The 11,835-nt window shown below is 36.2% G+C and overlaps 1 long non-coding RNA gene across 1 annotated transcript; it reads right to left on the minus strand.

Moving 5' to 3' along the window:
• Window positions 1-8,831: 8,831 nt before the first annotated feature.
• On the minus strand, window positions 8,832-10,018 carry LOC110680953. Its single transcript, XR_002503040.1, has 5 exons — window positions 9,895-10,018; window positions 9,761-9,821; window positions 9,538-9,699; window positions 9,176-9,480; window positions 8,832-9,114 (listed from the first exon to the last, which is right to left on the minus strand). It is a non-coding gene; the product is annotated as an uncharacterized LOC110680953 (long non-coding RNA).
• Window positions 10,019-11,835: the final 1,817 nt, after the last annotated feature.

An 11,835-nucleotide genomic window follows, 5' to 3' on the forward strand; every position in this document is an offset into this window, starting at 1 on the left:
AAGATTGGGCATGAATCCTAATTCGTGCAGCGCAATCCATCTATGTTCAATTTAAAAGAGGATGCATTATCCTAAATCGTCAATTCTCGCTATTACATTGGCCTATAATGCCCCGATTTATTCTCTGCGACGCAATCCAGGCATTGCTGTCAATAGATAGGAATTAGGAATATTCTCTTTGGTTTTAAGCTCAACCACTAAGTGTCGTTTTTGGTTGGTTGTTGCTTATGGACAATATTCTACAAGTGACAGCATTGGTCACCGGAGCTTACCCAGATCTCGTCAGCATAACGCTGACAGCGAATACAAGAAAAAACAAACACGAAAAGACAAACGCTCATTCAAAGTAGGTTCACAGTTCCTTTAACAACGAGTCACTAAAATATCCCTCCAGTTTCATTATTATGCTTACCCGATTTTAACTTCTGAAAACTGTAACTTCAAGAAAAATCATTAAATGACACAGGGTTTCGGCGCCCTCTCGAAGGCTGGCGCCCTTGGCGAGTGCCGAGAAATTGAGCCGCCAACACGGGCCCGCCTAAAAGCGAGTGTCACGATAGACGGGGGATCGCCTTCGAGGTAGGTGGAGACGAGTTCATCTACCTTGGATCCTTGCTGCGGCTGACAAATCATGTATTCGCAAACTGGTAGTCCTCTACGGATTTGAAAGCGGACTTTCTCGAGGAGAGTCTTTGGCGGCGTTTCAGAAAAACGGCATTGTTGGCGGCGAAGGATGAACCACGACTCGCTCACTCTACGGCGAACCAGTATCCTGAAGGAGGCTAAAGCTGAAAAGGATATGCTGAAGCAGGGCATCGTGTGCAAGAATGCCGAACAACTCCTGTAAAGATGGGGTTCGCAACGAATCCGGTCGGAACAAAGAAAGCGTGGGGCGCAGCGAGCTAGGTGGATTGACCAGGTGCACATTGAACCTGGAAGAGCTTGGGTCGCAGTGAAGGATGAGAGAAGCGGCCGATTAACTCAAGTGATTGGCCAATATTGTTGGCGAGATTTTTATAAAGCTAATTGATGTTAACCAAATAGGATAATAATAAGATGGATGAATTAATCAGGTTTTCAAATTTTGGCGAAGTTTTCTAACGTACACAACTCCACAATATACCTGCCCATGGTGGTATGCCTTGTCAATTTTAATTTTATACTTTCCACTTCAGAATATTTAGCTATTCATACGAATGCTTTTAGTTTTCTTCTTCTCTAGTAAATTGTTCCAACTGGAACATAGCTGCTTGTTTCAGCTTAGTGTTTTATGGACACTTCCACAATCATTCATCATATTGTTAAACTATTTTAGAGTTTTTTTTCGTAATAACTTTTTTGTATGGACAACCTTTGGTTAGTGTATTTTACAATGACAAAAATGTTTTTAACGGAATATGCTATTGACAGAAAGTCGAAAGGATAATAAATCATTAATTGCAATGAAAATCGGAAGCGATAAGGAAACAATAACTTTTTCTGTCGGTTTCTGTCTACCACATTTCTCAGGATTTTCGTATTCTGAGATTGGAAAACTACTGATCTATAATCAGAATTCAAAGATCCCAGAAACAAGGACATATGGAATGCACAGTGGCAGTATATGTAGTCGTTATTCATATCTTGTCGTAAAAAGTCTTGAAGAGGTTTATAGTAACCGTATTAACTATGTAATGGTTTTATATAGTTTATATGGTTTCAAGTCAAACAATGACAACGAATTCTGTGCAATCTGCAATACACTTTTTACTCATCATATTTCGCATTGGAGGCAATTCCTCGCTGAAACCAGGCCGAAATCGGCACTCCAGTTTCGTTAGACAATTCCAAATTTTTATTGGTCACTGATTCGCTGAGTTTTCGACGTAAAACTTAAGGGTGCGGGACTCGCGTCGGTTTCATCATTCTTGTTGAGTGTTTAGTACCTATCAGTCGAACTTTTTGAAAGTGAAATTGAAAATTATTGGAAGTAAATTTAGTGACTTATACTAAACTCGAAGTAAGTTCGCGTCCGTTTTAGTCTATTTAAATAGTTTTAAATGTTTAATTTGAACTTATTTCTGTGTTTAGCAAATCAATTTGTCGAGTGTGAACGAAATTGGTAGAAAGTTACCATTATTGTTGAAGTGAGTGTTGAATTCAAGTCCTAAATTCAGGTAAGCCTATTTGATTAACATGCAAGTGAGCTAATAAGTGAAATTATTCGCGTTGAGCAGGACAACCGAGCCCAGTCAACGTGGGCGGTTAGTGCGGAGTCACTGCAATCCAGCGACCACGTGATCGTTATACTACCCCAGTCTACCAAACCGACGCCTACTAGACGCCGTCCGATCTAGTGTGAAGCGTAAGCCACATCTCGTCGCATTGCTGTCGCAATAGTCGTGCAACGAAACATTCTGTGTATCACGACTCGCAAGTCAATCAGTCGCGTGGTGCAGGTCGTGCCATATCTAACGGCCATCACTCCACAGTGCTAGGGGATATCTGTAGCCCGAGAAACGTCGCCAGCGCGCGAGTCTAATCAGTGGCGCGAGTTGTTGGATGCAACATTTTAGGTGAGTCACACTGGTTGGTCGACTTTCGTCTCGCAACAACCGTTGGTGGACTGCTTGTTTATTAAATTTCGACGTGGATTGTCACCGTGGTGCGAAAGGGCATCCGTCGCGGGATCTCGAAAGAAGAAAGGTCAGATCTGTCCTTTTTAGTTGCTCACAAGTCAGAAGCTAGAAAGAGTTGTAAATTTAAAACGTGACGTCACACACGGTTAGGAAATTAGGCTTTCCTTAATTTAATAAAATCTTTTCTGAAATCTTCTCGATCATTTCTCAATAAATTGATCGCTTTGTACTTTCGCGTTCGCAACTTAAATTTTGAAATAAAACGTTTACTTCTAGTTTAGAACACACTCCATTTTGCCTACGTCACGGATTCTTTTAAAATAGATTTAAGATTGGATTTTTCTTATTAGTTGCTAAGCTTATTCTTCTATTCTATTTGATATTTGATATTTGAGAGTTGTAAATATTTGCTTTAGTTTTAAGTGAGAAATTGATGTTGGTAAGTTTTAATCGGTTTATTGCCTACGACGTTTTGGGTTTGTTAAAGTGCGACTTCGGTTCGTTTCAATAATTGACCTGCCCTGAGGAAGGCAGTCTCGTCCGGGTAATTTAGCAGAGCTGTCGGTCATTCTTTAAGAAGGTGGCGCTTAAGCCGGCAGCTTAAGGAACGGAGAAGATCGTTACAACGTTTATTAAAATTAACAGAAAACTTCGCATAAAATAATAAAGGTTAAATAAATTGAATAATTTAAAAAGTAAATCTTTAAATTATCAATATAAAATAAGTAGAAAACATTTCAAATGTGTTTAACACTAAAGTTTTAGCATACTATTCTATGTTTAAATAACCATTTCTGTTCAAAAATAAATTTTTGAACTTTAATACTGAGTGTTTAACACATAAATATAATATGTGGTGTTCCATTTGAGATTCTCAACCTTACTGAAATACAAACTAAATTATTTATTGTTATATTTGCTTGCAAATGAAACATTTTAAACAACATTCGAATACGAATGAATGTACCATTTTTTTCTAACGGCAGGAAAGGGTTTTCCCTGCACAAATACGTTGCGTGCAACAACCAACGCAAAAATATATGAATGTTACATGGGTTGCATATCTCTAGGCGGTTGCACTGCGGAAAAGAGGTAAAAGTGGTGAGGATACAATTACCCCACAGTTACAGATCAACTAAGAGTCATTTAAGGCTAAGTAGCCCGTCATTCGTTTTGGCAACAATGATAACTTTTCAGCATGCATTTCAAAGTGATACAACTCAGTCATGATAGTTTATATTGACTTGAAAATGTATCACTGTACGCGCTAACATGCATAAAGTATGCTAATACTTTTTCAGCTGTGTCAGTGCAAAACCAATTGATTTTCTTTGATTCGTAGTCATGAGATGAATTAGCAACAATCATCAACGACGCGTACAAATTTCAATGACGGCCTACTTCGCCTTAAAAGAAAATATGCAAAAAGTTAGTGATGCGCCGAAACAGGGTTAATTTTAATAAAAATTGAAAATGTCGTCCATCGTACAGATGTAGATCAGTGGGAGAGGAGAACCCTTATAATGGATCAAATCGAGTCATATTATGGAACAGTACACTTTACCAGCAAATTATCTATGAGGTAAACGAGTGGTGTGTTAGTAAAGTTTTGGCGTTTCTTTCGGAATCGTCTTATAGGGTAGGTGTACCAGTTTTGGCCACCCTAAGGAAAAATATTGTTTAAACATAAATCAAACGACCTTTGGTTACAGTCAATAAGGTACCCCGGGGCAAGTGAGAATCCGGGGTAAGTGGGGCGTTTTGTCATAGCTCAACTAGGAAAAGCTTTTCATGGGGGTATTCTTTTAGAAAGTTGAAGATCAATGACAAGGAATGTATTTAGTACCTACTAAACATATTGTTATTTTTATTACCATGTGGTTCATGTAACAGTTGTCAGTTCAGCGTCATTTTCAACTTGCATGACAAATTGTGACACGTTTCACGTCTTGCATTGACTCGCAAAAAATAAATTTGTTTTAAATCGAATTTCCATCAGTAAACTATAATTTTTAGTACTATTACAAGCTGCTAACGATAAACCAGTATTTTGTTTTCGTTGCATATGAAATTTTCGATGGTCTATCTTACCCCAAAATATATTTGTACCTGGGGTAAGTGGAACCTATCAAAACAATAACCAGAATCAAAACTTTTCGTACACTTTTCATACATTTTGCTAGAGAGTAGCACTAAAACATTCAAACAAATGATTTTTATCAAAAAAGATCAACCTCAAATTACGTAATTGCATAAAAGGGAGAAGAAAAGTGTTGTTATTCTTTATTTTTTAATTGATTTTTTATTTTTGAAATACGACTTCAAAATTGAACAAACACACAGCTGAAATTTGAAATGCATCATGAGAACGATTACTTTTCTATGTTATTTGAACTTTATTTGTTATTTCTACCATATAATAACAAAACATATTTATAATATATTATTTATGTTTATGTGTATATTTTAATAAACAACTAATAAATGATATGTTTTGAACATGCTTAAATCTTCTTTATGCTTTTATTGAGGAATTTTCAGTTAATATTAAATGTGAGGTGACATACTATCAAATAAAGGGTTTCTTCCTAAAACGTAACGTATTTTATGGTTGATCCCTTATGTATTTCAAATATGTACTTAAAATTAAAAATCTATGACTTATCAATCCTATTATTGTAATGGTTGACTTACTGATGTGAATTGACGCATGAAACTGGATGTGTCCCACTTGCCCCGCTTAGCGAGGTAACTGCGTCCATTGACTCATTTTAAAACTTTCTTCCAAGGTTTTTACAATTTCGAAATTATTCGATTAGTTTCATGCACACACCAGCAAATATGTTGCCAAAACGTGATTGTGCTGTTGGATTTGAAAAATATTGACATTTGAAAATTTTATTGAACAATTAGTTTGAACTATCGTTTTTTTTCGTTTCCACTTGCCGCGCGGTACCTTACATTGAACGAAAGCTTTCAATCCATACTCAGCTAGGAAAACATCAAAACTAATCAGAAACTTTGTTTTTGTACTTAAAATGGGGGTGGTGAATACTGGACCACTTGCACCAGTATTCGCCACGATTTCAATTTCGGTTCCTGAATTCGCCACCTACGTTGATTTCTTATGGAGGGTGGCGAATCAGGAACACCATGGCGAGAAATAGGTGCAAAGGAGCAAACATTTTAGGGAAATGATTTTTTTCTATTATTTTCTGAGAAAATTTTGTGGTTTCTAAAAATGGTTCCGTATTATGTTAAAGCAATTTAGCGAACACTAAACAATTGGCAACCATATATGTCGTAAAACGGTATATAAACCAGGTTGGCGAATAACTGGAACATGGCGAATACCGGTACATCTTCCCTATTTGATTTATAACTGTGGTACCGTAAATTCGAGTGAAATTGAACAGTATTGTGAAATTGATCGCCATGTCACGCGATTTTATTTATTGCCAATAGTCCACCGAAATCAATCGAACCTGTTTGAACGTTGTTTGTCTTAAATATTGTCGAATTGTATGTAGTCATGTTTTTTTGTGTGAAGACATTCCTTCCTTGTATGAAAATAATATGAAATTCCAGAATCTCTTTTCTTTTTTATTGAATTTCGGGGAGGGATTATTAGAGTATGTTTGAAAGAAAAAAAAACACCATTTGAATTTTAATACTTCACTTTTTGCAAAAAAATAAAACATTAAAATCACTAGTAAGGTGAGCTGTTGCTGGAGTTAAATAGAGCCCCAATGGAAAACCCTCTCTCTCCATTTTTAAGTAAGATTTTTATGGCAAATTTAGAGAAACGTCTAGAAGTTCCAGTTCCCTGAAATCTGGTGGAGATGTTTTGAGAATGGTTAAAAACACATCTTACTTTAAACTCTAGTAACAATTAATAAGGCTCACAAAAACATTGAATTCACTTACGGAATGGAACATGATAACAAATTGCCTTTTTTGTACTTACTTATTGTAAAGGAACAATCATCACACCCCCTTTGAAATCTAACACTCAACGTATTATTCCAAATACATTAAATCACTCACACCAACACAAAATGTCTTCCTTCAATCACATGATACATCGAATGCTAACAATCCCCCTCAGTGAAACTGGTAGAAGAAAGGAACTCAAACATTTTTGAAACAGGACAATTATACGGTTACACAAGACAAACAATACAACAACTCATTGACAAAAGAACACGAGAACAATACAGACGTTCACTTACTACTCTGACACAAGAACAACCAACACTCAAACGTATAGTCGTCAACTACAACGGTGAAACGAAAAAACTACGCTCAATCCTACGAAGGTTTGGCTTTGAGTTAGTTTTTACCTGTAGAAACAACCAACTCCAAACTCTCCTAGGTTCAACAAAAAAAACCAAATTGATAGTTTATATAAATCAGGCGTTTACCAAATTACATGCGACCACTGTAACCAAATTTACAAACAAAACGCACTCTCAATACACTTCCAGAAAGTAGCTTACACAGCGCAACAAAAATGACATGTTTGCGTGTCTCAAGGATCAAATTATGTGTCCCAAATCTTTAGATTTGGGGTTGCTGAATCTAATGCCGTTCTCAGAAATTTTCCAACACGTCAGGATATTTAGCTACAGGTCGCCAAAGTTGTTTAAAACACTGGTTAATGAATACATGAAATTTAAGGTATGTTTTATCAAAAATTTTACGTGATCAAATCCATCAAACATGCAAAATAGGACTTCAACTTTCATTTTGGATATAATTTGGTTGAAATCACACGATTAAATTTTGATTAAATCGATTTTTTCAACATACAAACAGTCTCCATACAAAACTCTTCGTTCTCTTATATGGAAAAATACAATAATTCTACAAATACAATTTTCTAAATCATCAAAAAATAACTTTTGAGAATCAAAAATATTATGAACTTTGTTGATAAGTATTGTTATACACGTGAAGTATGAGTTCTGAGGCAAATAAAGCAAATAAATTACCTTACAAGCTGGCAAACTTGCATGCAAGTTGGCTGAAATAGTCAAATCTAGTATTTTCAACATTCAATATCTCAAAAACTAGACGTGTTATGATGTTTCTGAAAACGGCAATGTATTCAGCAATCATTAACCCCTCTACCGGCAGCTTCATTTTTTACCGCAAAATAAATATTCAAACCGTTATAACTTTTTTGTTTTTCAATATTTTCGCACCATTTTTTCACAAGTTCTCAAAAACTCTTCTAGTTTAGAAATCAGTGTCGATATTAATTATTGGTCATCTGGTTTTAAAGATATTCCGATGTTCCTTGGGGGACCGACAAAACGCACAAGTAAACGACTTTTTACTTTTTACGTCTGGGTCTATAACTCGATATATTCTATAACTCGATGGATTTTTCAGTCCCTTCAAATTCCAATACATCATGCTCTCCATAAGTCGATATTTCTATAACTCTATGTCTCCATTAGTCGATGTCACGTGTGAGGAAAATTTCCTTCCATAAATCGATATCTAGGAGAAGTGTACCAGTTATGGCCATACGTGAAATTTTGATAACTTTCACATTTTAAATCTTTTTGAATGTTTTAACATCAAGATATATCTTGATGTTAACACACATAAATTTTCAAAATTTGAAGACATTAGAGTAATCATGTATGGCGAAATAGGGAATCACTATGTCCATAGCTAGTACACCTACCCTATCTAAAAATCTTTTTATACAGAGAAACATGGACCACTTCTGGTTCGGAAGTGAATATAGACTTGCAAGTTGTAACGAAAGTTAAAAAACATGAAAATAAAAATGCAGTCGACTTTCCACGTATCGATGTTTTATATCTCGATATCTCTTCCTATGTCGATAATTTTTTCGATCTCTTCATTCTGCATACATTTTCACTTTCCGTATCTCGATATCCTCTATATCTCCATATCTCCCTATCTCAATGTGTTCCTAGCTGATTTTTGTTCCAGATTTTCTCTATGTATGTCGATATGCCCATTTAAGTCGATGGTCCCTTGAATATCGAGTTATGGAGAATCGACTGTATTATGTTTTTTATATATTTAGAGCGATGCAGGTGTCCGTTACATGGGGGTTCGTGGACGGTGGTGGTAATCTTATCTCAGAAATAGCAATCGGGAACAGCAATGCAACAGATAAGAGCAGATTAGCTTCCAGAAATCAACGACAATAAAACATTAACATTTGTGTTTGCGAAAATTCATTTATCGTTCAACAGTTCGTTTGTGCCTGTATCATAATGGTCAACTGTACATTGTTTGAAAATTTTAACCAGCTCTTGGGAATAGGAGATTCAACAAATCTTCCATTGTTCTTGTAGCAAGGAAACGGTTGGCCATGGGGAAAATTGCTGCTGAAAGCAAATTGGACATTCCTTCTGGGAAGTTTCTAAGATTGAAGGAACAATGTCCTGAATAACTTCGTTCAGCAATCGGATAAGTCTCCACCCAGAAGCATGCCTTCAATATTTGTCTGAAAGCATAAAATTAAAATATCATGGAAATAAATCAGTGGTGCAGTTTTGTTCTCCAACCTCAAGTGAGTCGATCATAAGCTGAATCGTAAAATCAGTGAGAGTTAACATTCCTTCGCCGTTGTCTCCAATGGTAGCCCGCGCCAGTCAAATGTACACCCTTAGGTCTGATGAAGAAATTACCGATACCGAACAGTGGAATCAAGCCATACATTCGGCCATTCATATCGTAGAATCCACTGATTGTTATTTCGTCGTCATAACGGAATTCAAATGGAAAACGCAACGATAACAGATCAACCTGCAAGCGCCCTTGGAACTCATCTAATCCCTCGATGCGAATAGGAGTGAATCTAGTATCGAACCTGTAAAAATAGAAAAGCATATTCGTGGTTGATTTTGAAACTTTAAATTTAACTCACTCAAAGAGCCCTCCAAACGACACATTGATGAACAGATCCTCATTGAAATATGGGGCCAGAACGGGCATGCCCGTTTCAGGATTTCCTGTGCGCATCAGTTGTCGAATGTTTCCAAAATTCTTCGTAAAGCAGCATCAACGATTATTCCTTGACCGGAGACATCTGGAACAAATTGAGGCTAAATTTAAGAATTAAAACCCAACAAATTTCAACTGTATTTTACCATTTACACCCACAGCCATTAAGGCTAGGAGTATCGCAGAAACAATTTTAAGGTTCATCTTCTACAAAAAAAAAACCAAAAAATATATAAATATTCTGTGTCCGCAAGAAAATGTCGTTATAAATTGCAATTACCTTGATTGGTTGACTAACGATTGGCGAATGCCATGAAAACGTCTCAACTCAATCTTCGTTTCGCTGAAAATAAAGGTTCACATTTTAATCAGCACAATAAAATCCCTGATTACTAGCAACAGCTGGCCAAAATCTGTATTACCTACTGTATTATCATATCGAATGGAGGCATGGATTGTAACTTATCTTCATAGATTTCGCGAATTGAAATTTTCATACAAACATATGCATCTGTTAAGCACAAACTTTATGCATAATAAATTTTTGTTTACACCATCATCTTATGATCGCCAATTTGCACAAACTTTGAGGTTCCTAGAGATTAAAAAATGAATAAAAAATATGTTGGACAACGCAAATTAAAAATGCTTTCCGACGATTCGGCTCGATTGGAACCTTTATCAAAAGCTGAATCTGTTTTTTAGTAATTTCGGTTTAACTAAACTTTACATTACACTCCTGCTCAAGCACTTTGACCATTTGCAATGGATTCAATGTACCTGATCTCATAATGTTCGTAACACCTACAGTTTTAAAGAAAAAACATGGATGGATAACAAATTTTTATTTTTCATGGAAATTCATTTATTTTTATTTCACAATAATTGATTGCATCAAACTATGCTCAGAATGTATATAATTTCTTCATTCATTCACATCATCGAAATTTTCACAAAATCCCATAATTCCAATGAAATTCATTTTTTTCTCTCTGCCTTTCAAAGTCTGAGTATAGATTTTAATTATGCCTGTTGTTATTATGCCTTGTTTCTCCTTTTTCATCTCACTAACGTTACGTCCCAACTGCGACAAAATCAGCTTACGTGTTCTAATGATTCATATAAACTGAAACCATGTTTGCCATTTGCACATCATGTGACAAGCACGAAGAAAGATATTGGCGCATTTGCTCAAAAGGGCACGTGGAATTCCCCAGAGGAAAGGAATCACCGCTCATTCACTCACTGTTATGTTGCAGTGTTTCATCAAACACGGTTTTTTTTACGTTAGGGGCGATCCATTAATTACGTAAGACAATTTTTGAGGTTTTCCAACCCCCCCTCCCCCATGGTAAGATTTTTTGTATGAAAATTAAAAATGAATTGTATGGCGCGTAAGAAATCTCATACCCCCCCTCCCCCTATAAACCCTTACGTAATTAATGGATAGCCCTTAACTACGTCTTACGGCAATATACTAGGTGTGAATTAAAAATCCAAAATATTGCCACCGTCTCGAAATTATGTAAGATTTTGATTACTAATAATTCAGCCATTTACCGGAAGATATTCAATATTTTCCCACCAATCGGTCGGGAATTTATACAACATTTTACCTAAATTAATAAAACTTTTGATTTTTGACGATAGACTGTCGAAAATTGTGAAAATGTCGACCCTTTTCTTACACAACCAAACACGTTCAAACACGTGGGTTGGGAAGCACACTATAAAGCAGACCAGTTTCTGCTTCTTCGTTCATTCTTCTTTCGACGTTAACTACGTCTTACGGCAATATACTGGTGTCAATTGAAAATCTATAATGTTGCGACCGTTACGATATTATGTTAGAGTTTGAACTAAAGGAAGGCTGCAACTATGATAATCGACTGAAATTCAAATGCAGAAAATCACTTGGCGTAGTTAACGTCATGCAGTCGTGTCTTATACACAACCTCCTCTGATTTTTCTTCCCTGGACCATTTGTCGCGTGTAGTTTGAGGCTAATGTGTACTTTGAAAACTTTACAAGGCGCCGTCCACAAATTAGGTAACGCTCTAGGGGGAGGGGGGGAGTAGGCTCAAGCTTTACGGCTCATACAAAAAATTGAAATTTTTCATACAAAAAGCGTTACGAACGGGGGTGGGGTTAAAAATTGCCATATTTAGCGTTACATTAATAAATGGACGCTGCCCAACATCCATAAACCACTTGGTCATCT

This window comes from Aedes aegypti, unplaced genomic scaffold (genome assembly GCF_002204515.2).
Source record: "Aedes aegypti strain LVP_AGWG unplaced genomic scaffold, AaegL5.0 Primary Assembly AGWG_AaegL5_hic_scaff_2181_PBJ_arrow, whole genome shotgun sequence".
Classification (NCBI taxonomy): domain Eukaryota; kingdom Metazoa; phylum Arthropoda; class Insecta; order Diptera; family Culicidae; genus Aedes; species Aedes aegypti.